Here is a 26102-nt window from a genome sequence, read left to right on the forward strand (position 1 = left end):
CCTCCCAATCCGAGCGGTGATTCGTTGGCAAATGTCGCAATCTGGCACTGGCACTGGCACTGGCACTGGCACCCATTATAAGCATTTGAACTGACAGACAAACCTCCCATTAAATAAACATCGGCCTGGCCCACCAGTGTCCCCTCCCCTCCTGTGGCTCCTTTTTGGCCGCAATCAAACTGCGTTCATCAAAGTCCCAATCACGTTGTTGGCACGTTGTCAACTCAGAAACTGGGCAGGAATTAGCTGCCGATCGTCCAGATCCCAGATCCCAGACCCCAAAAAGTGAACGATCGCAGCATGTGGCCCAAAGCCCGGTGGTGGTGCCTCCCTCTTTTCGAAAAATATTTCGCTGGCCAGCGATCCATGGAAATGCTTTATCCGGTAATTGTTATCATTGGCCGATCCGAGCGTTAATTGTATGGTAATGCTGGAAAAATGTTATACTTTTGCATTTTCATTCCGCCTTCCATTCGATCGGACAGTTGCATCTCATTATGGCATTTGCATATACATTTCACGGCCAGTTTGGCCAAAAGAAAAGACCTACCAAAATGCTTCCTCGTTGCCGAATGTTTCCGTTATTGTTATTCCATTTAACGTTTACATATATTTAAAGTTTTTATATTGATTTTGGTACTAAAAACCCAAACTAGTGGGTGGATTATGCTGTGGCCTAAATGAACTTAAATTAGAATGTTTCACCGCCTAAATAAAGATCTACCGCACAGATTAAACTTAAATTTAAGAGTCTGAACCAGTTTTAAGCGTCTCTTAATGTAAATCTCCTCCACGATTGAATCTTTATGTATTACGTGGTGTCCATTCAGATTGTACTACCTTTTTGGTTGAACATTTTCTCTTTAAAAAGTTGGACACTTTGCTGAATGCTAAATGTGTACTACACTCTTTTGTTACATATGTTAACAAATATCTTGATCTGGGTAATTGTTTATGTAAATGAATGGAAGTTATTTTTTGTAGAAAATGATGGTATATAGTAGATATAGTGGGTAGATGTGGACTTCATTCAATCGTAAATTGGGGTTAGAAAACATTGAACCAATTATTGAATAATTAATTTATTAATGCAGTTCGTTTGAGATAATTTATTTCAGAAATTTCACTCATAAAAAAGTACAGATAAATACAGTAGGGGGGAAAAATTAAACGAAAAATATTAAAGGATTGCAGTTTCTGTATTTAAAATGGAACTTTATTTGTAAATACTTTAATTACTGAAATATCACTGGTAGAAGCCCTTTTCCACCCCAGAGCCGAATGCAAGATCATGCTTGTCGTGCTGGCATCTGCTCACTCTCTCTTTCGCTCCTAGAGAGACCGCCGATCTGTGACGCTTCTGCTCTTTGAATGTGTGTGTGTGTGTGTGCAATATCGACTTTCAAGAACTGAAACGACCAACAGCTTTCGCTCTCATTCTCTTCGTTAGATTTCGCTGCCCTCTCGGGCAAGGCCTCAGATCAAAATCATTCACTATTTGACTCGCGTTCTTTTATGTGCATAGAAAGTGTTCTAACAAACTTATCGATCAAATATACCGATTAGAGATATTTTCATCCTTGTATTGAATAAATTTGGATTCAATTTACCTCCTTCACATGATGCATTGGCTACTGGCACTGGTCTGAATTAATTGAGATAATAATATATTTAAAATACCAAATAAGGAAAATGTTTATGATCGGAGCAGCACTCATTCCATTGAAACAGCAGCTGCAGCAGCAGCCGAAAGCTCAGATCAAGCGCAAGAGCAGAGATATCAGAAGAAGATAAGAAAAGAGCGCAAGCTTTACGGGGTGAAAGCTTCATAGAGAAACGAGTAGGTAACAGCAAACAGTAAATATACTAAATATACCTCTATATAATGCACTAAATATTCCACTAAATGTACCAAAAATATCCTTTACTTGAATTTCGACTTCAAAATATACCAAAAAATATATACATACAGTAATATACCGCACCTAGGGAGCAGGCGTTCACCCTGGTTCTACCTTGTCTTCTACTAGATATTCTACAATTTAAATTGAAAATATATTTCAAATACTCGATTCCATGACTGGTATTCACAGCCTGCATTCAGACTTCAAACAGTCCCCAAGTTGTGCAATAAACTATGCTTCAGGGGAATTATAGTCTAATCCATGGTTAATCAATTACGTGCCACCCACGAAAGTCGTAAATTTATTCCGACAGAAAGTCATATGACTCGTAGGAGTACTTTGTTTCTGTAAAAGGGTAAATTGATCCATCTGAACTGGCAACGAACCCTAACGACTAATGACTCACAAAAGCTGACCGAAATTTGTCTCACACATTCCCCATGGCTGCCGTTTTCGGGCGACCCAAACGCTTGACCCCCATGGGGTGGGGTGTACGGAGCACGATTTGTGCGGTGGCGCCTGATCTGACCCGGCGACAATCGCCAGCGATCCAGAGTAATTTATGAAGGCTTTCGCGAAACAATCGAGACCGGAGCTGCTGTAGTTCTGGGCCTGTGCGACGGCCATTATGCAATGAACTTCTACACAACAAATGCCGCAAGAGCCGGAGACCATTAAGATATCTTTATATCCAATGTTTGCCATTGAAAAATGATTACGCAAATTAAATGTAATTTATTTGTGCATGCCAGAGAGTAAAAGCCACGGCAACACAGCCAGAGCCACAGCAAATGGCTCGCAACAGATTTTTATCACTCGATGCTCAGCGAAGCCGAGCAAAACAAATTTAAATATAATTCATTTAGTGCAGTAGGCCCACAAATGGAAACAGTAAGAGAAACATTGCATAAATTAGACGACTTCAATTTGGGTTTAGTTTTTATGGCTCTGCGGCTCCGATCGATCGCCACAGAAATCGATCGACAGAGATCGCTGGAGATTGGTGCGACAAGGTCGGGCCAGCCAGCTGTTGATGGCTGCTAAATGTGGTTCAGCGATCCGCCACATTCTGAGAAACAGAATTGCGGTTGCCTGTCCGACATGGCTTACTTGGAGGCGGAAATCGGTTGGCGGAGGTTAAAGCCGAGTACATGACGAGGCCGATCAGCTAGCAGCTGGCAATTAATACCAACCCACAGACAGAATTAATCGCTAACTACTAGAATTAGCTCCCTTTGTGGTTTGATTCTCTCTCAGAAAAAACAAACCACACCAGACAAAAACACTGGTCCTGGTCTCTTGTTAATTAGACCGTCAGAGTCACGTTTCCCGGTCCTGTTTGGGCTTGGACTTGCCCCGACTAATGAAATCTATAACTAATATGCTGCCACTCGAAGGGGAAGGCGAAGGCATTGAAAATGTCATAATCTGTGGCACGAACATGAAACAAACGTGCGCCAACAAAAGGCAAACATTGATGGTTGATTGTTGCTTGTAACAAAAACAGGAAAGGGAACCGAATGGATTCGTAACTCTTGTAACTCTCGACCTTAAGACAGACACTCGATGATGATTGCACATTGGCAATGGCTAGGCATAGTCGTTGATTCTAATTTTGTTCGAGGTTTAAATTCTGGGCGTGTTTTGATTGATTGCTTTACCAAGTACTTTATTCTAGTACGAGTAAGTCGTGCTACCTTGAGACATTTTCAGCAGAAAATAGTCTTAATTCTTCTTTTGATAAATCTATAATTAAGAACCATTTGCAGGAGGCATGCCGACCAAAATCCCCCTCGAATCTTTCCTACTCATCTACAAAAGTAAACAAATGTTTTAGCCATTGAATCTTGGCGTCAGGGCCAAAGCAGGAAGCTATTAGTGCAACTAATGCTACAATGCGGCTTGCGGTGGTTCCCCTGGTAACACTATGGAACAAGTTTTTTTTTTGGTACTTAAAACCACAAACGGTTGAAGATTGAAACTCTGTTTATCCAGCTTTAAAACGCAAAGCACAAGATTGTGCTTGGAAAATTCTTGCTATAGAATTTAATTTTGCAGAAGATATCATTGCAGTGTTCTGGACATAAATTCTTTATATAGAAAGTTCGTTGTATCGAATTTCGTAATAGACAATTTCGACTGCATTTATTAACATATATATAATATACATATATTATTTTCTAAAGGCCATTTAGAATAAAGATTTATAAGGGGATACGGTATACGGATGGTCTTGTCTGTTTTGTCGACAGTTTTACTAAGATACTTTTTATCCAGACTGATTTTAAGGTATCTTATCACTTATTTATTTCTGAAATGTACACTGCTTTTAGAAAACTCATTCTTTTTGCTGCCTAGTGTAAAAATGTAAACACTAGTATTTAAGTTTAGTGCGTGTTTGTTTCCGAAACTGCAAATTGCTGAGCCCAAAGCCCAGCTCCCACCAAGTGGGCGCTCTCTGACCCAAAACGGTCAAGGGCGGGGTCAACGTGGAGGGGAAAAAGCCGTATCTTTTGACCATCACGAATTCGCCAAACAAAAAGATACGACTCTGATGCCCGCCTTTGGTCTGTGAAAAACTGGAATATGCCCCGCGGACAAGGAGGAGGAGGAGGAGGAGGAGAGAATTGAGGCGCTGCCCCAAAAGACGGGAGCTTAAAAGGCAATTTCCTGCGCACAAAGTCGCAAAGTTTGACAATTTTTTTGTGTGTTTTTTTTTTTTTGCTGGTAATTTGAAGCATTTTAATTAATTGCCGTTGCATTTTGTTTGGGACACATTTTTGGTGCGGCGTTCTTGGACGTGGCAAATTTATGGGCTTTAGAGGCAGATCAGAAGCCGCGAAGGCGATTTAATTGTTTGTTCGAGATCTTTTTTTGGTCTTTACGAGCCAATTAATGGGCTTAATGTCTCCGCGCTGGCTCAAAAGATAGGTGTCGAACAATCTTGTTTTGCATGTTGCTGTCTCTCTTTTTATTTATTTATTTATTTTTTTTGGCTTTTTAGAACCCGCGAACCACCCAGCAAACTGTTGCCAAATCGTGTTGCCACAAGGCACACCACTGAGCGAGCGGCGACCTTCAACCTTCAAGCAATTAGCGAAATCATTTTTGATAACTATGCACTGGTCGGCACTTAATTATTGTTAATTTATGTAAATGTTACGATAGCCCTGCCATTCCCTTCCAAACCCATTTTATTAATTACAGGGTAACATTTCCTCAAGGGAAATTCGGACAAAGGGAGACACAGAGAGAGATGGTAGAAGGGGAAGGCATCACCCTCAGGCCCGAGTCAATAGGGTTTTGATTTTGTCTTAATGGGGTTAATGAAGATTCCCCCCCGCAGAGCTCTGCTGAGATTCGAGTAAAAGTGGCCATAAATTATCACCCTCTAACCGCAAAGTTCAGCCTTGACTAGCTCCCACAACGAGTATCCGAGTCGTGGTTGACAAATGAGCCAAATCAACGAATTAGTGACAATCGAAGATTAATTACAGCCACATCAGAGGCGGTTCGGGCGGGCAGGTTGCTTGGCATATCGGAAACGCAGTCAATATGTTAATCCAGATCCATATTACATACAACATTTGTTCTACTTTGCTCCCTCCAACTCCGTGAATCAAAATATTGGCCAATTTAGAGCCAGGCTAGGAGCCAGTTGGCGTGTCCGATTCGTCATGTGCAATGTCCAACGGAAAATGTAATCTCAAATTGTAGCACTTTGCCTGCAATGCCTGGAAATCAGGTCAGCTTTTTGATTGGATTTTCCTGCTCCGTCTTATATTGCCGAGATTATCACAGAATAAAGAGTGAATGATTCATAGAGTGAAGATCGTAATGGAGTCGGAGATCAGGGGGTTTTTATCCGAAAAGATTAATCATTTCCTAACGCTTTAACTTTATTAACATAAAGTCAAGAATATAAATACCTAAACTGTGTTTTTTTATTGGAATCGATTATAAATTGAATGTGGTGGCATATGCTTTTCTACGGAAACTTGCTCCCAATTTAAATATATTTTTTATTTGGTTTAAACTTAATCAACGAATTTTTAAACTTTACAAACTTTTTATGCATATTTTTATTTCATTTTTAAACACAAAAAGAAATTAAACTAAAAAGCCTTACAAAATATTTCCTTTGAATAAAAAAAAAAAAAAAAAAAATTAAACAAACAAAATCTTTAAAAATAATTTAAAAAAAACAAAAGACAATTAAACAAAAAAATATAAAACATTAAACCACAAAAATATTATACATTAAAAAAAAAAAATATTGAACATTAAAAAATAATTAACCGAAATGTAATTAAACATTTTCTAATTTAATTTAAAGAATTTACAAACTAAAAAATTTCTATGATTTACATACATAAAACAAGAAAAAGTTGTAAGAAGCTATTTTTTTCCCCTTCTTATTTATTTGTTTGTTTATTTAAGTATTCTAAAAGCTAAAAGCTTCTAAACCTTATATTTAATGCACTAGTCATTTCTTCTATATTAATTTTTAGAAACTAGATTGGTCGTTTTACCCATTGTGCATGTATCTAATTATTTCTGAATATTTCCACCTAATATTAATATTCATAATTCATTCTTGATCTAAAATTCTTCATCTAAAAAATGTGTGAAATCTATTTTTGACCACCAAGACAGATTTTTATTCAGCTATTAGATTTCATTGTGCCAGGATTCATAGTAATCCCTTCTTATTATCGGCTATCTCGAATTTAATGACTTTCTCCCAAATAAACTCTCATTAGTCTGCCGTTTTCTTCTTAAGGAAATAATTGTGAACATTTTGGGAATATTCTGCCAAATTATGATTGTCTTTTTCCCAAGACTTGTGTGTTGTATTTGTAAATGGTCAAGACAATGCCCGTTTGGTTTCTAATACAGTCTAGACCTAAAATACAGTCTATACCCACTCTGAGGGTATATCTTGGTGACGCAATACGCGTGCTGCGACTTGAACGCTTTAACGGGTTCCATTTCGAATTAAAGTTGAACATTAAAAGCCAAAGTGCAATCAACTATCCTCTGCGAAGTATCTGAACTATGAATGAAAGGAAATTCCCCGTTTGATTGAGTCTACGTACCATTTCCCCCCCCCCCCCCCCCCCCCCCCCCCCCCCCCTCCCATCTCCCAATCAAAACAATTACTCGAACATCAATTGAATGCCGACTTTCCATCGATTAACCAGAGTCCGCGTCCGAATCCCAGTCTGAATCGCATCACTGATGATGTGCTTATTGTAAAAACTTTATTTGCAATGCTCGTAAAGCAAACAATTTCTGCTATGCATTATGTGCAATCAATTGCTGCAGCCGCACCGGCATCGGCACAGCCACCGCCACCGCCACCGACCACGGTGGCTCCTCTGTTGGCTCTTGGCCCGCGACGAGTTTGGCAGTCCTGGCCATATTTGACTTGGCCAAGATTTGGCCTGTGCTTCGCTAATCCAAAACGATTCCATCTATGCAGGTGACGGAATATTTGTTACGATTTTAATACAACACGCGCCCCCCTTCCCCCGCCTGTGGCCAGAAAACTTTCACTGGGCTCAAAAATTAGGCCATTAATTAAAGAAAAAGAAAAAAAATGCCCAACACTTCTGAGTCGACAGGTGGGTCTATAATGAACTGCAACAGCAGCAACAATGCCCAATTATGTCACGCTGTCAACAGTCGAGAAATGTATCTTTGCATCTGAGGCGAGGCGGTACGGAGAAGGTGGCTTCAGAGTTACGCACGAGCCCGTCATCGTTGCACTAAGTGTATCAGCAATTTCTGGAGCGCTCTCAGCTCAGTTACAACAATGGCCATAACAATAACCACAATGGAATGTCTCTTACCAAATGCGGTATTTTGTTTTGGCTTACACATACACCCCCCCGCCACCCTGCACCCGCCACCCTGCACCCTGCACTGCTCGTTTTAATAATCACGAAAATCTCTTGTCTGATGTGTTGACATTTTTCTTTCCAGACTTTATTTGGCCCAAAGGCTCGTGTAGTTGCCAAAAAATAGAGAGGCAGACAGCCAGAAGAGGGTTTAAATAATAACAAAATGCGTGTAATAACCGAAAAATATTCACACAGTTTTACACCTCGACAACCGCAGCGCGCCGACTACTGTTACTGTTTTTTAACCATTTTCATGCTGGTTTTATCAAGGTAGTACTCCCCGTACTCCAGTAGCGCCAGCCATCTGCTCGTTCATGCAGTTTTGTGGCTTTTGCTTTTAGCCCAGTTTTTTTTGTGTGGCAATTTGTGGATTTGGGCTTGGAGCCTAAGCGGCGGGCTTCTCCCTGGGAGGGCGTGTGCTTTTCCAATGTTTTTTTTTTCGGTCATAAACGTTCGCAAGATTGCAATCTTCAGATGGAGCCGATTGCAATTGAAACTCTGAACTCTGGAATCGCGAGTGGAGTGTGAACTAAAGTACTGCGATTGCCACTCCACGAATTTCATATGAGTATTCATACGAATACTGAGCGTTTAAACTTGATTTCTATATTAACTTTTTTGTTATTAGTTTTTGATTTGTAATGGTAATTTTCTGGCAATTTTTAAAGGGCTTCTTGAATTTCTTTTGACAATTTAACACAAACTTAAGTCAAATTGAATTAGGTTTGGACAAAACTTAAAAAATATTCCACTACACAACATAATTAATTTTTGGATAAATCTTCCAATATTCAACCAATTTTAACACATTTTGGATTAAACAAACAATATTCCAATATTCAACGTAATTCAATCAATTCCTATATAAAATTTATTTGAATTTATTCTGGATTACACGAAAAACAATATACCAAAAATTAATTAAATATTATTATAACAAAAGACTTTTCGAAAAACCATTGATAAAAGTATTTTGGTTTTTTTTTCTTCTAAATTTGGTTTTCTTTGGAATAAAATGGAAATATTGGGTCCTTCTACAGTCATTATTATATTCGATTTAAAAATCAAAAGCATTTTAAAATGCGTGACTTGGAAAACGAATGCACTTTAGTTTTCCCTCTACAATACTACAATAAAAATTCTGTAATTTTATAAGGAATTTTTGAAAGTAGAACATTTTAAAGGTATTTTCACAAATTTAATTTGAAAAATTTGGTCTTCTATACAGAATACTTTGAAGAAATGTTTGAAGAATTGCTTTTTCTATAGTGTTTATTCCTGCTGTTTATTCAGCATTTCTCGAAATAAAATCAGTTTCAATTAATCGATTTTAAATTGGGTTTCTTTTAGGCATTTTTTTGTCATGTTTTAAATACTTAAATTGTATATACCGTTTCATAATATTACTGTGATTTTGGGCCGCTATTATTGAATATCGATCAAATTTTGCAGTCAAATTTAATCGATTTTAATTGGAGCTTTAAGCAGACTTGCATGAAGGACTTATTTAAAAGGCTTTTATCGATACAAAAAACTGTATTTTATGATCACAAATTTTTAATTATTTACGCCAAGATTAGTTAATGTCTTTAACATACATATATTAGCGATAAATACGTGTTCATTGAGCCCCAAGATCTCCTTATAGCCTTTTGTTTATAACTTAAAGCTCAAAAAGTAAAAAAAAAAAATATATAAATAAACATGTTCATTGTTCAGGTAGCTGTTAAATGTGTCTAAAAAAGTTTAAACTGTAGCTTTAATGTGGCAAACAACATTTTTGTTCGAGACTGGATTCCAGTTCGTAGCCAAAAAATAGTTGCAATCAAAAATTTGAGATTTCTGTCATGTCAGATCCATTGGAGCAGCTGTTCTTAACGAAGTATCGATAGAAAAACAGCCAATGTCTGTTGAATTGATTTTGTACAGCTCAATGAGAGTGGAGGAAGTTTTAGATAAATACATATAAGCACTTGTGAGTATGTAAGAGAAGGACAACCTGACTATTCTCCTTCTTTCATTTCGCTTGTCTTATGCGTTGAGCGGCAGTGCACTTGGTATTGTCTTCTCTTTTTTTCTACGAGCCAAAGCTTATCACATGCAATGCACATACTCTCGCAACTTTTGCATTCTATTGCTCTCTCATTACTTCCTTGCTTTGCTCTCTCAGCAATTCCTGTCTTCGCTCTCTCAGCTATTCCTATCATCGCTCTCTCAGAAGCAAAAGCATCTATGCAAACCCAAGGGAGAGCTGACCTTTTTTGTTCACTTTGCTGTTTCCCGATCGGAGCAGTTCTGCTCGCAGGCATTGCTCTTCCAATTCTTTCGTTCCGTTGCTCTCTCAGCAGACCTCTCTCGCTCTAGGCAACAGTACGGGACCATTGATTGAAGCATCAAACGAACGGGACTCCACTTTGCTGAGTAGTTTCTGTGTTTATTTTGAATTCTTCATACTTCAAATCTCCGACACGAATAATAATAACAAGCCATTAAAAGGGATTAACAACCCTTTAAAAGGGAATCAATTTTAATCGAGTTGTAAGCTTACCTTTCCCTTCAATTTAATTCAATTCACTTAAATTGAATTGAATTGTTTATGGCAGTCACTACTCAAATACGTTGTACTTTGCATTACTAAAATGAGTTTGTCCCAAAATTTTCGTTACGCCCTTCTGACGTAAACAAACACGAGTAATGAAAATAATGAAAATATGTACATATGTACATATGTTTCTAGTGTTGAACCAGCCAAGCGGTGGATTTTCCCCGTGGAATACTTTGTTTATCTTCTGTTTTTCTTATGTAATTTTGATTTGTACCGATTGTGATGCGTCTCTTTGTTTGTTAATTAGGGAGCACAACAAATGAGTTTTTAATATGCCAAGCGAATGAGTTTCGGAGCCGAGACAAAGCCTGGCCTTTTTTGTATTAATTTAATTACCCGAAAGGCGATTCTAGGCACCGGTTTTGACCAAAAGAATGGCCATATTTGGCTGAGAGAGCTGCATATCAATTATGTCATTATCGAAGGCGCTGAGCCAGTTTTTTGTGTGTCCAAAAGAAGAAATTTGAATTTGCCTGCAATTCCAGAGCCACTCCGAGGCACTTGTCTTGACTGGTGGCCCGCTCTTCGGACAAGTTGATAACTGCCAGTATTTTGGCCGGGGATTGTGTAAATTTGCCTAAAGGCCACTAAACAATCAAATGCATTGGGTGAAAAATGGTCGAGAGAGATGGAAAACTCGACGAGAAATGCAAATGAAAATGAAAATCAGGAAAAAAAAAAAATACCCAAGGTAATTCAAACGAAAGCAAAACTGTGGTCTGAAACTGGAACCGGCGGGGACCCTGAGGAAAAAGTGTTTTGCAACCAGCAACACAGCCTGGACATCGCGTAATTGCAAAATTGCCCGCAGGAGGGCGGTTGGGAGGTGGATTTGATGAAATTTTTACATACATTTTATGTATATTGGAAATGCAAAATTTGTATTTAATTAAATCGGATTACTCGCGCAGCGGCAGAAGCCTCGGCAGCAGCCAATCAGGAAGCGAGAGTGCGTCTGTGGAAAATCCAGGCAACATTGAACTTGAGGCCGAGTCCAAACGGCTGCGTAAATGTTGTGCAACTTGTTTATGGAGCCAGTCCCCCTCCCTCTTTCTCAGTGATGATTGCAACATCTGTGGCGTGCTGTGCTGTGCTGTGCTGTGCTTTGGTTGTGGTGTGGCAAGAGCGAATTGTTGCAAATCCTGTTTTTGGTCAAGGCGCTCCAAAATAATTGGGTTAAAATGCATTTAGGGAACGAAAAGTACGTGTCATGTCCGGCAAACCAAGTAATGGCCAAATCGAGCTCGAAAGTGGCTCGAATGTACGAGTACGAGTAGATCATGCCCCGCCGCACTGGCTGCTTTCTATCTATCTATCCATTTGAGCATCTTATTATGTCAATTATCCCATCGCTAATAGAGTCCACGTACGGGACGACGTACGGGACTGTCGCTGACCCGCTGCTGCTGATCGGTGAAATGGAAACGAGAAATTCGCGCTGGAATCATTTCAAAGTCATTGACACGAGCCGGCCAGTCAGCCAGCCAGCCGCAGACACAGTGGCTGCCACAACGGAACCGTTGTCCGCCAACGTCTCACGTATAACGTATGTTTAACTCTGGATTTTATTTCTTCTTTTTCTTTTTTTTTTTGGCAACATTTTACTTTTTCTTTCGACTCCCCCTACCCCAGCGCGCCTCTCTCTTCGCTCTACCAGTGGAAAATCTTGTTTCGAATGAGCTCCGCCCGGGGATTATTCGTAATGTATTCACGTATTCACGGTAGTGAACCGCTGCCAACCAGATTTATGGACCCTCAAACTGTTGGCCTGCAACTGTTGGCCACACTTTGGAGCCGTAATCCAACACAGAAAGTTGACAAAAAAAAAAAAAAAAAAAAAAAACAACTCGCAAATTATGTAAAAATTTGGGAAGTCTGCTGAAGGTTTTCCACCATCCCGTCCAGGTGCCATCCATGTCGGTAATTAGTCAACTTTTTTGGGTGTTAAATGAATGACTGGCGCGGTGACAGTAATTGGTTTTGGTTTCGGTTTGGTTTGGGCATTAGGTAAGCGTCTTTTTCGGAAGTTATTAACGTAATTGCCCGAGGAAGTGCCAAAATCCATAGAGCCGCAGCATGTGGCTGGGGCCTACATATTTCATCGAACTTTGCCCACATGCCATCCCTTTTTACATTGCCAACATCGGCATTTCGACTCATCTTCCATCTGCCGGATCTCCCACGAAGTCAGTGCCAGACAAATGCACACATTCCTTCCATTTCCATCTCCATTTGTATCTCCATCTGCATCCCAATTGCGATGGGAAATTGCATTTTCCCCAATGCAAATGCCTCGCACTCGAACTAGAGCACGTTTACCTCAACCAGGAGGGCACCGTTCGTACCACTCCACCTACAACAACAATCCATCCCCGGGTCAGCGTCCAGTTTAGATATCCATTTCGCGTTGTAATGCCCTGTCATGTCGCACCGACTCTGAATGCCGTCAATACTGGATCCCGATGATGATGATAATAAATTTTAAGCCATTCCATCAATACAGAGTACAAGGCGACAGAGCGCCTGAACAGTGGGCAAATAATGCAAAAGGATTGAATAGGAAGAGGAGGGATAGATGAAGAAGAAGAGCTCAGTATTGTATTGCAATGGTACAGCCAGTAGTTTTGTTGATGGCAATGATTTTTACCTCATATCAATGGCATTTTCTATAAACTCTTATGGAAATAAGATCTTATATTCCAGTCTTATATTTTTATTGATTTCAATGTGAAAAGTAATCCTCTTTGATACGATTCTCAATGACAGTCGATCCCTAATTGTTAAGAAATACACATTTGGGGCAAAACCTGATGTTTAGTGATATTTTAAGCAGCTGTGGATGGGGTATCTCTTTTGGGATCTGTCTAACAACAACATCCACAAAAAAACGCTTATCAGCGAAACTAAAGTCCATCAATATGCCGAGTCAAACACACGACATGTATGTTGTTTCTACTCCTCTCGGGGATTATATTTGGAAGCATTCCCTTGTGCAAGAGCAGAAAAGCAAAAGAAATTACTCAAAAATCCTTTCATATAATGAAGAATGGATGAAAGATCTTCTAGAAACTCCAATATATTACCATGCAAAATTATTGAATAATTTTTTAACAATTTCCCGAGGAACTCTAATTAAAGTAAGGCCCTCCTGGAAGTCCTTGTAGCTTTCACTATAGATTGTAACTTAGAATTTTTTTAAGGGATACAAAATTTGTCTGTTTTTCCATTTTGTGGCCCACTGTGCGGCTTAGCCGACACTCAACTGACGCAGATGGGTTGGAGGAGGTGGAGAAGGGGAACGGGAGGACGTCATTGCAAACCGCGACGGATTCGCGCATACTTTCGCCTCCGATACACAAAAATAAACGCAACTTTGCGCACGTATTCGGGATTTCGGATGTTATCGCATCCAAAGGTATTTAAACATCATTTTCATATTGTCAAATGCCGTCAACGATGGTCGATGGCCAGCCCCCCCCCGCCGTGGAAAGCCCGTATTTCCCTAGTCCTACGCGATTCAGATGCAGATTCGTGGGTTTTTTGCGGGGGAGGAGGAACAAACATATTTGGATGATTGCATAATTTCTAATATTCCGTTGGCAAAGCAGAGAACGACGACACTTTTGAGTGCAGAGTGCCAGTGCCGCCAGTGTTGAAAGTGTTGGTGTTGGTGTTGCTGTTGGTGTTGTTGAGAAGCTACGACCTTGCTCCCGTTCAGTCACCCAATCAACAGGGGAAAAAAAGACACACAGCGAAACATGGAAACTGGTTCCGTTCGATTCTAACTAACTTGGCTGAAACGGGGCTAACCTAATGGATGGATATGCACTTACCAAATGCCAGTGGCAGAAGCCAAAAGCTCGATCCTCCGCTGGGAATCCACATGATTCGCTGCTTTGTATTTTTGTGGGGGATTTTGACACTCTCTTTATTGTCTCGTATTCCTGTTTGATTCCTAAACAACCATATTCGTTGAACAACTGAAAGTATTTATCATCGCCGAATAAATATTAAATTAATTTATTGACTTTGTTGTTGACCAAATGAAGAGAAATGTATCTCCCGTGGCGACATTCGTTTTGGGTTTAACATAAAAAGTTCTAGAACAGGGCGTTGTCTCACACAAAAAGAAAAGAATGTCTCTTGTTTCTTGTCTCTTGGTGTAATTTGAAGCGACAAACTATGCCGGAAAGGTTTTCTTTTCTGGGTGAAATCTGGCCGTAAGCCTCTATTAACATAGATTTCTTTGCCAAAGGTTTTTTTCTCTTTGAAACATTTCCTATTAACACTTCAAAGATTTACACTAAATGGTCTTTCATCTGCGGTCGGCGTCTCTCTTTGGTGGTTAAAGTAAATTGGGGCATAAATCTAGATACTTTTGAAAGGGTCATTTGTTTTCTGGTTTGTGGTTTGCAGGTCACAATATTTTTGTTCTATTTAAAATCTCTGCTCACAAAATTTCACATTTATTTGGTTTTACACAATATGCAAATTTGTTCTTCTAAGAATTATAATCGTTTGTGCGAAAACTTTCACATATCAAAATATTGTATCGGAAATACCCAACGGCGGGGGGTTGACAGTTCATAATTTTATCAAAAATATTTCTATGACATGTAACTGCATTTTGGGGGCAGGCAACAAAACGAACCGAAAGCGAAACCTAGACGACGACGAACGATGGAGAGCGGCGCGATATTTTCGTTCACGGCGCACGCGCAACGTTCCAATTGAAACTGAGTCTGATCGTGCGGCGGCGCGATTGTTTATTTGAATGTTTGCACTGCTTGCCGCAGTGCGGGATCCGAACTGCTTGCTTGGCTCTCTCTCTAGCTCTAGCTCTCTCGCTGCCGCAGCTGTTTGGGGGCCAGTCGCGTGCTTGGGCAGGGAGGGCGGCCTGTGTGTTGCCTTAGGTCAGGTCTCTCGGCTCTGCCTTGTTTCTGCTTCGCCTCTAAATTTAACTACCGTATTCGCCAGCTGCCTTGTGGCTTGTAATGAAGACATTAACCGACAATTACCAGGGTGGCCATCTTATTACAGCCGCATGATGATGGTCTCCGCGTGACAGCCGGCCCTTCCTTGGGCTATGGGCCTTGGTACTGGGTCGTGTGTTCTGTCTGGTTCAATCATCATCTTTGCATTCTCCTTTCACCTTTGCACTTTCTATCGCTATGAAATTACTCACAAAATATGATCAGCTCATCCCACATAATTATTTGCGAAATTTTCAATTCAATTTCGCCAAGCCACGCGATCGGAATGGGTTTGCCATGCCGTTACCCTATAACGTAAGGTGTGTCTGGAATGGGCCAGAGTTTGTTTCAGGGGAAATATATGTATATTTATGTATTTATATATATAATATTTACAAAATATATTCGAATATTTTTATAATTATTTAAAATTATATTATAATATCAATATAAAGAATTATTGGAACATTTAAAAACCATTTCATCGTAACTTGAATTATGGCATGAATATTAGTGAATCTATAAAGTCTTCTGGACTTAACCACGTCTCAGAGAAAGCCATTAAATCTATTAGTGTGTACATATATTTATGCTCCATTCTTACCATGTTTCATATTAAATATGTATATCTTCGTTCTGAACATTATACAGTTATGGAATGATCACAGTAGTAGTAATTTAATAATTTAAGGAAGGGTATTCTTCCTTTTGTTCTACACTTTTCGAACAGCATTTCTTAGGTCAAACTACATTCAGACAAGTTGCCTCGGGATCGTTGGAAACTATTTCTCCTTGCTTATAGCGAGAATAAGGAGAACTCTGACTCTTCAGCATCGCGCACTCGTGTCTATTTCTCTGCCAGTATGGAAGAGCAATAAAGAATTCAATTATACGTGTCTTAAGTACTTAAAAAGATCTCAGCACCCCTCTTTTTTGATTGATACGTTTATATATGATTTTTTAGGCCGGGCTGTTCGAAATCTCATTTATATCCATAAATATTTTTGTATAATCTCTATATCTGTAGAGTACTTATAATTCGCCATAAAACACCCCACATATCATACCCATTTCTCTCATAATATATGGGTCCCATCATATTTTAGCATATATTTTAATATCTGGCCAAGCCCCAACTTCATTGTGCGAATTTTGAAAAATTTGATTTAATTGAATTCAATTTAATTAAAAGTGTTATAAATCATGTGGTGAAATTTTGTGCGGGACACGCATTGGTTTTGGCCTGGCCCAATGACTTGGCCCCATCCATCCCCAATGCATTGTAAATTTCCTTTCGTTTTTTGTATTTAATGGATGTCGCTCTTTTCCACAGCATTTACATAATCTGCCAGTTTTTCAAGTTCAGCGAAAAACAAAAGAAAATGCAGGCGAAACGGATTTCAAGTTTAAATGAATTGTTGAATGAATTGAATGGAATAGAAATTATACATAATTTCCCCTGTTCACCCATAAATAATTAATGAACCCCCCCAAGGGGGTAATCGAATGAAAGTGCCAGTCGAGTGCCAGCATTAAATCTCGTGATAAGTGCTTGAGGTCGTGTTGTATGGGAGAGAAGACTGTTGCTGGCTGGCTGGCAATTTATTATCTCTTATATTTCTATGGGCTTATAAGTGCCCAATCCTCCGGTATGGTCATTGTCTGTGGCGGCAGCCCGAGGCCTTCGTGTACAAAGTTGTTGGAGAGCCTACAAGCGGAGGAAGGATCATGCATATGGGAGTACAGGGAGTACATGGAGAGTGGAGCACGTGCCAAAACATGGTTTAGAAAGTGCCCGAAGGCACTGCCTGCCTAGGCATCGGAGCCTGCTTGTGTGTGTGGTGTGTGCGTGTGTGTGTTTAGTTTGAAATGGTCGATAAAAAAGCGATTACTAAATTCAATTTAGTCACAAAGCATCGACGACACCTTTGTGGGATTTTCAATTATATTGCCCGTCCGGAGAAATATGCCCGGCCATGCCAGTCAGCCTGTGGACTTGTTTCCCTACTCCCCCCTTCCCCAGCTCCCGGTCCAGCTCCAGCACCAGCACCAGTTCCGCAATGGAAAATGTGGCCAGCAAAAAGGCAAAATGCAAAGCGCCAAAGGCGTGAAAATAATCCATAAAAAGGAAAGCCATAAAAAGAGAGAACTCTCGAGGAGAAAAAAACAGAAATGAAAGAAAAAGTAGCTAACGAAGAAGAAGAAGGAGGGCGGGGTGCCCACACAAAAGCTCTCCGACTGAAAGAGCAAAAAGCGCGCTTAAATGATTTTGAATTGTGGACAAACATTGGCGACATGGAAATAGACGGTCGGACGCGGACGCGGACGCGGCATGGACAAGGATCCGGGCGGGGACACGGACACGGGTTGACGTTGTCAACATTGTAGCTGCGGCTTCTGGCTAAAATGTTTGTGGCTGCTGCTGCGGTTGCCGCTGGGATGCTGGTTAAAAATAGTGCCAGGCAAAGACCCGAACACAAGCTGCAAAAATCACGCGCCATGAATCGTACAAAGCGCAATTGAATGGAACTCCTCTTCTCTTGGTCAGCGCGCGGGCAGGGGACCGGGGACCACAGTTGTAGGGATAGATGGCTCTCTGACTTTGACTTTGGTTTTACGCTTGTTGGGCGATCGGGTCTTTTCGGCTTGGGACTCTCTTTGGCAAGTCCGCAGAGCTCGTATTGGTGCAGTCGCGATTGTCGTTTATTATGCTTTTACGCAATACATGTTCTCGCATTGCATTTATTGCATTTGCTCTCTCACCAATAACAAAAACGGTACAAGCGCAGGCGAACTTCTTTCTGTCCCGATCTTGTCGGCAAACGATAGCAGCTCGTCGTTTGATTTGACGAGCGTCGCTCCTAATCGCACGCATTCCAAGCTCTCGTTCAATCCCTCTCTCAGAAACAAAAACAAGTGCAAGGGCTTTGTCGACTCTCGCTCTCAGGCCGCGCTCTCAGTAAATATACGGTACCTCGTGTGTAGCTTATAGAATAACGAACGGAATTTGTCTTTGCTGCGTAGTTTCTGCTATGCTTATGCTAAACTTATTCATCATTCGAACACACTGAACCCTCGAGGGTATTCCCAGCTTCGGTTCGTTCCACAACTGAATCAACCTTCTCTCTCTCCCTTTCTCTTTCTCTCTCTGCATTCTGTTTCTGTTTCAATTGCAGCGCTTTTTTTTTTGTAGAGCCGCATATCCCTGGAAGTGCCTGAAACTAACAAGTCGTCGGTATTGCCAGCAAAAATGTATATACAATGTTGTTGTTTTTTTGTATTCCGGGCTAAATCAATTGGCATTTCAAATTGCACGCCTTTGAGTGTTGCGCACTGCGTTTGCCATTCGTTTGAGGGAGTTTTTTATAATTGAAAAGTGGCCGGCCGACAACCAGAAGCAGCCACCGGTAGATGGTGGGAGATCCATTCACCTTGTTGTGGCAACAGCAGCAGAAGAAGAAGAAGAAGAAGAAAACTAGGCAAAACATTGAGGCTATTTAAGTTTGGGTTTCGTTCGGCAGTTTAGGCAAATAGAGCCATAAGCCGTAGCCACAGCCAAGCCATACAATTAATGCAGATGACGATGCCGATGTTGTCTGGTGGAGGAATCCCATCCATGTGGTACAGTCCAGGTGCTGCTGATGTTTGTGCAGCAGACACCACCACCACCAGATACTTCCTTCATTAGGCACATGCCAAACGGCCGTGCCACTCTGCCGCCCCCCTTGCTCCTCGCTCCTTTCGGCCACTAAAAATCTCATTTGGCAACAACAACAACAGCCAATCTGTCCCAGTCTGGACGAGTCCCCAGGTCCATTGTATGCCTCGTGCGTGTCGCTCTCGGATCGGTTTTTGGTTTGGCACATTGTTTGCTGCATAAATAACTTTAGAGTAAATTAATTTATTCGTTGACATGTGTCCTGCGTTTATTCCAAATTGCATTGTCATTATGCAAATGCACTTTGCTGCACTCTTACCCTATTTTCTGCCTCCCATCACTCCACTCGGCTCCATCTCTCCCCTCCCCTCCCCACCCCTCCCTCCGTGACGAGTTCAGTTTTTCTGTGTTGCAGCGTGTCAGGATTTATTTGTTTATTCAAACGAGTTATTTACACTTAATTTGACAATGCGTGTAATGCTTTGTTAGGCACACACTCCTACGTCTATCTATTTCCAGAATTTGTTAGAGAAACACACACACGGACACACAGACGGGCACTGATGCAAGTGCATGTTGCATTGATTTGCATCTGCCCCAAAGAGTATAGCATTCATTGTGTCTCCTGGCAGCATGATTTGCTGCCTGGTAATCCGGAATTTATTACTGGGTGCCTTTTGAAGCTCGGAATATATTATAAGCATAAATATCATAAATAAATGAACTTCAGTTTATCACGGACTTGAAGATTCTCTGCCACTTGAGGCAGGCGGAGTTTCCTTTGTCTAATGGAATATTTATCAAAGTTTTGCGGGGAAAACTAGAATTAAAAGAAAGTTGAATTAAAAAAAACTTCAGGGATTAATTACATATTAAATTTAATTTAAAGATTTTGTGTAAAAAAGGCTTCTGGCATGCACATCTGATTCAATTATTGCCACAAGTATATGAAGACTTTACCTAATCTGGGAATTTCCGTCATCAAAGTCAAATTTTCGTTGAAAGCATTTTAGCATTTATAGAAAATACATTGAGAAATCTAACAAATTTTGCTCCTTATTTTCTTGTATGTATTCCCTCATACATTAATCGATCTATCAAAAATTAGGACAGAATTATACATACATATTTTTAGATAATGGGAAACATGGTGTTTCCAATAAGCCATAGCGTGAATAGGTGGCAGTAATACTTAACGAATTAGAGAATTGTAAACTTAGTTAATTAAATTTACTTTAATTTATTCATGAATTTCTCCTAATTTTCTCCTAACCAATTAAATTTTACTTAAATATTTATTAATTTTATTTTTTTCTATTGCAAAGGTAGAATCTTACTTAATTTAAAGTTGAATTATTGTTTTAATAATAAGTTATTTTTAATCAAATTAAAACCACATTTGGGTCTTACATTCGAGGTTCCGTGGTATTAATTCGAAAAAATGTATGAATTTTATGTTAAATTTATATCCCATTTACATAACTTGTTAATTATGCAATAAAGAGATGCCAGAAGTTGTTTGATAGTCGGTTGTTGGTTACTTGCAACGTTGATTGTTGTGTTTGTTGGTGCGCTCGTGCTTCAATCAACTACTGACCAAATAACCGACATTTCACGCCCGCTGGTATTACATCTATGAATCCCCCACCCCCACCCCCCACCCCCACTAAGTATGCACAACATTCCGCCGCACCCGCAACAACACTGCGGTGGTTGCCTCATTACAAGAGGGAAATGCTCACGCTTTCCTTAGCCAGCAGCAGCGGCGGCAACAGCGGCGGCAGCGACTGCATGTTGCATTTTATGAATGAAGAAAAATGTAATTTTACACTTGAATTGCGTGACTCGCGGAGTGGCGGACTGGCGGACTGGCTGGTTCTCATATTTCATTGCAAGACTAGACGAGACCAGAGACACGAGAGCAGAGACCAGACCAGAGTAGAGCACAGCTCGGGGATGCTGCAATCCATCAAGTAAATTGAAAAAGAGCATTGATAGGCAAATTGACTGTTGTCTGCGCCGTCTGTGGCGGTTGCACAATCGCATAATTGTGGGAGTTGTTGCAGTTGCAGATGAGTGGCTCCCAGAATGCCCTTCTCATTAGGCGGTGATCCTTTCACCAGAGATCATCGAACATTCACTTTCAATGGCCAATGACATTCACTTGGCCAGCAAACAGGCAATTGATCAGACGGCTGGCTGGCTAACTGGCTGCCTGCTGTGCTGTTGTGGCACTCATTAAATGTGTTTCTGCACTGCACTTTGTGGCCGCCACCGAAAGTCATTAACAGTTATGGAACCGCCACACCACACCACACCTGCCTCCGCCTCCGCCTCCGACTCGGAGTCCAACCCGAAACTGCAGCTTGTTGCCGCGATCTAGTTGGGGCTTCTTGCAGCACCAGGCAGCAGCTGCTGCTCGTGATTTGTTCGACTGCAGTCGTATTGATTTCATTCCATGCCAGTGTGCCACAAAGCACACAAAACATTAACGTAGACAACGAAATATTGCGCATACGCCACCGTCTCTGCACGAAAAGAATTTCGATTTATTTCCCTGCTGTTTGTCATATTTTTCCTGCTTCATAACGGAATCAAAACCATTCAACTTCTGGCAAGGCATGTCAGAATGCCGACTAGTGATGGCAAACTGAAGTCATTTTCTGTGGGGGGAATGTCTGAAATACCTGCGATCTCTTCGCTCTTTTCCTTTCGAATACTTGCCTCGGACACTCCAAAGAAATTGTTGCACATATGTAATTTAATTGCATTTAGTCGTTGGATATATCGTTAATGTATTTTTTAATTGTTGGAAATTTGAACACGCTCATTTCACTCAAGTCCCATTTTCGAAAATTACTGCTTACTTTTTCCCATAAGATTTTTACCATCGTATGTAATACGTTTATAGACGGGGAATGGGTTTCTTTTTACAACCTTTTTTGTATGCTTGGAAAGTAGAGTTCTCAATGAGATTACTATCTTAGGAGGCACATTTACAGTGCTGGAAAAACTGGAATCCCCTGAAATCGGAGCTCGTAAATAATGGTTAAGATACGAGTATTTGAGACATCTTTAAATTTAAAATAAACAAATATTTAAACACTCATTTAGTTATTCAGTTATTTCCTGATATATAATACAATTGATTTTCACTGAACTGATAAATTAAATAACAAATTGGACAGGGAAATTAATTGAATGATTAATTCTTGTATTACTATAATTATTTTTATGTTTATATTTATTATTATATTTTAATGATTAATACTTTTATTGCTATACTTATTATAAATAAAATAATTCATATTAATAGGGGGCAACCCCTGCGAAGTTTGTCGCGTAAAATATCGTTCGAGAGATTACAAAGCATTTAGCAGTCCCTTTTTTCACTTCCGACACGCATATAACGATGTTTCGTACTGACCAGAGTATCATATCCCTATGTATTTTGGGGCCCTGAGCTTTGTTATTTATAAGATCTCTGTAAGTTAATCTCTTTGGTGCCTGTAATCTCCCAAATCATGGGAGATATTATTCTGTAGACTGTGAGGCATGCCTACATATTTTCCCATGTTTCTTGCTCCATTTCATAGAATCTACACATGTCGTATCTCTACTAGGTTTCAATTTCTTGAAATATCATGAGATATGTATCTCATGTATCCCATAATATCTAAAAATTATTCAAACGATTTCATGGCTACGATGTTCTAAAAATCGTGATAAAACACACACGTACTTGGCAAATGTAACAAGTACTCCAAAAGGCTTACTGCAAAGAGAAAATTGAATATGGAATGGGATTGATTGGATTTCTAATACTCGCATCAAAGCGAGAATCCTTCCTATACGTTCCATTATAGCTCTTAAAGTATTACCTGAAGGTATGTAAGCTAAGCTGATTTTGATAAATTAACAAATAAGGAAGTTATCTTTGGATCGCCGATTTTTATATTAGGTACCTTTGAACTAATACTTACGATCAATGAGACAATTTTCTTTCAATCAGCCGCCTGTATGTTAAATGTTATGGCAGCTATAGAAAACAGTAGTTCGATTTACGGACAAACCCATGGGCACGACTTTATTGAGCCGAATTTTCGGGCTGATCAAGAACCTTGAGTCTTGTATAATCTGAAAACATACGACATCGTTTTAGGCTGCAAACTATCGTATGAATGGGATTTCTGACGCACTCCAGACATCTCCAATAGCCAGCTGCTGGCCTGGGTCTTAACTGGGTCTTAACGGAGTCTGAACCGAGTCAAGTGAATACTTGGTCGCTAAATTCGGGCTGCCGAGCTGCTGGCTGGCAAGAGTCTTTTTGATTGAGCTGCAGGTTGACTGCCCTGGCCTGGGACCGTGCGGCAGCTGCTGTTGATCCGTGCAACGCGTCCCGATGCGAAGGCCATCGATCGCCGCCAGTCAGAAAAAACTTGTGCATATTTCTGGGTGATTTTGATGTCGAGATGCCGCAGCGGATGCTGGTGCCCCGGCAGAGTGAAAGTAGTTTTGTATTTCTGAGGTGCATCGGATTAAAATTGGGAAATATTCAATGCGAGAGAGGCGGCTTTTATAAATACGTGTATGATGTCTCTATTCTTTCGGCGAATTATTCATTAGTTGAGGTGCTTTGTCCCCAAATGTCCCCCACATAAAAGAAGATTAACCGTTTTTGGGGGGTTACATCATAATCAGGTCTCTTTCACACTTTCTGTGCATGCCACTTGGCTTCGGGGCATTCCACAGGCAGAGGCTTGGCCTGGCCTGGCCTGGTCGCCGAGCAACACTCACTGTTCAATTTTTCCCAATTGTCGACCATAAAACACACAACGACTTATCGGGCAAGTCAATCGTAAATGCAGCAAACAAGTTGCATGCAGGCTGGCTGGCTGCCTCCTGCCCCCAGAGTGGAGTTGGCTAAGGCTGTGTATTAGCCATAAGCCATCCCCACCAGGCCAGGCCAGCACAGGCCGCCTTTCATTATCTTCTGGGTCCCGGTCCCCCCAGTGCGACTGCCATTCCAAGGCATGCCATCCAATCAACCCGATGCCATCGCCGCGCCGTTCGTTCATTTGTTGGCCAAAACGTCTCGTCGCCTATCTGCATTTTCCGATCGTCCATCGTCCATTTCGCTTCGCCTTTGTCTGTGTTTTATTTTGTTTGTTTAATTAACCTTACCATAACCGGCCAGGCCATAAAAATGTTTTCTTTGTTGCTACCGAACAAAAATATTTTGACCGGGCTCAACCGGGATTTGAACCCGGGACCTCTCGCACCCAAAGCGAGAATCATACCCCTAGACCATTGAGCCTCATGCCGGGCAACGGGCCAGTGCCTGCTCTTGTGCTCCGCCTCCGACTGCTGCCTGTTGCGGCTGTTTTGGCCAACAGTGCTCTGGCCCAGTTTCGGCTGCCACATGCATTTCGGCCCGACAGCGGAAAGTATGCAACAGTCTCTGTTCGTGCCGGCTGTTTGCCCCGTGCGCCTGAACGAGTGCTGTGGCAAGAACTGGTTGCCCGAGCAACGGATTTGTACGGTGGGTAGGCACTGGTAGGGTATTTTTGATGAACTCTGGAATGGGTTTTGTTATTTTGATGGGGTTTTAGTGGGATAAATGTAAACTTTAGCAGAAAAGCGGAAAATTGTACTTAGACTTTGAGTGTTTTACAGATGGGGGAAATCATCTATACAACTATTATTGGATCTATTCTGAGCCTTCAATTGCAGATAGCCAGCCTTAATTTTGACGCATAATGTGTTCTTTCGCGTTGTAGTTCGAATTAGGGCTTGCGTGAACCATTTAGGGGAACCATTCTGTTCCGACTTCCACTATATGTACCATATTTTATTGTCTTGTAAAATACTAATACTTTTACGATTCTAATTAGATTCGCTAGATCGAATTATTCTTTGCACGAAGCGTTTATGCTCGGATTATAATTCCCTCCAACAGATTACACCCACCACTAATTCCCTTGCTATTATGAAATTACTAATACTCGCATACCTTTCTCGTAATTAGTAATTGCAGTGGTATTTGTATTTTGAATGCCTGCTTAGTTCTCTTAGTAAGTTTAATTATAATTTCCCTCGAATATTAGTCTAACAGCAATCTTTCCTGCAAGTTCTCGTTCGGTTAACGCGCTGCGCGTCATGCGGCAGCACCCCTCTGTCGGTTGGGTGGTAGGATGGCTTCGTTTTTGCCTGGGATCCGCGCGTAACAGCCTTCTGCTGGTGTCACACTTGATGGTGCGGTAATCCCATATCAACGCCCATAAATTAAATTATTATTAAATTAGAGGCTATTAATTAGTATTTGTATTTATATTTTTAGCACTTCTAGTTCAGTTTAGCTATAATTTTGTTCTACAAATTAGATTAGTTTTATGCTTTCCTGCACTTAAGCGGCCGATTCGGTTACACTTGGTGTACCATTTGGTGGTGGAGCCATTGCGAGTCAACGTCCCAATTCCCTTAAGACAAGGAGGTTTACTTTTCGTATAACAAAATTGCCACCTAAATGGGGAATACTAACCTTAGAATATGTATTGGGTTACGCAGCCGAATACCAATATTTCCCATTTAATCCATAGATTATATGTAGCTATTGGTGTACCCCTATTGGTGTATTGGTGTGCCCACTGCACCGCATTGTCATCCGGTTAGGTTTGGTTAGGTTTTTCCGGATTTACGCGTAGACCAATACGGCCCTTAACTTTTCCGAATGGGGGTATGAACCATAGCGGGAGTGCTTATGGGATTTTAAAGTCCTCGATAATCGGGGTGTGGCGTCCTCTTGGAGGCATCTTCAAGTGCATGTACCGCATATGTACTCATATATATTTATATTCTCGCACACAGCAGTAGTCTATGTAGCCGTTCTCTCTTCATCTCGCGCCTTTCTTTCCTTCTCTCTCGCTCTCTCGATCTGTCGCGCTCTTGTCGAAGCTTCGCTTGCGTTAGGGCAACGGCACTTTGGCCTCTCGGCACCTAGCGCTCTCTTGGTATTGCACATCGTCTTGGATTCGAGCTCTTCAAACCGACACCCTT

At 40.8% G+C, this 26102-nt stretch overlaps 1 protein-coding gene and 1 non-coding gene across 2 annotated transcripts in view; one reads left to right on the forward strand and one right to left on the reverse strand.

Moving 5' to 3' along the window:
* LOC6588598 overlaps positions 1 to 26102 on the forward strand; it is a 70063-nt gene that overhangs the window by 17807 nt on the left and 26154 nt on the right. The window lies entirely within an intron of this gene.
* On the reverse strand, positions 24292 to 24363 carry Trnap-ugg. The gene has a single exon. It is a non-coding gene; the product is annotated as a tRNA-Pro (tRNA).

This window comes from Drosophila persimilis, unplaced genomic scaffold, assembly GCF_003286085.1.
Source record: "Drosophila persimilis strain 14011-0111.01,24,50 unplaced genomic scaffold, DperRS2 tig00000000-arrow-pilon, whole genome shotgun sequence".
Taxonomy (NCBI): Eukaryota; Metazoa; Arthropoda; class Insecta; order Diptera; family Drosophilidae; genus Drosophila; species Drosophila persimilis.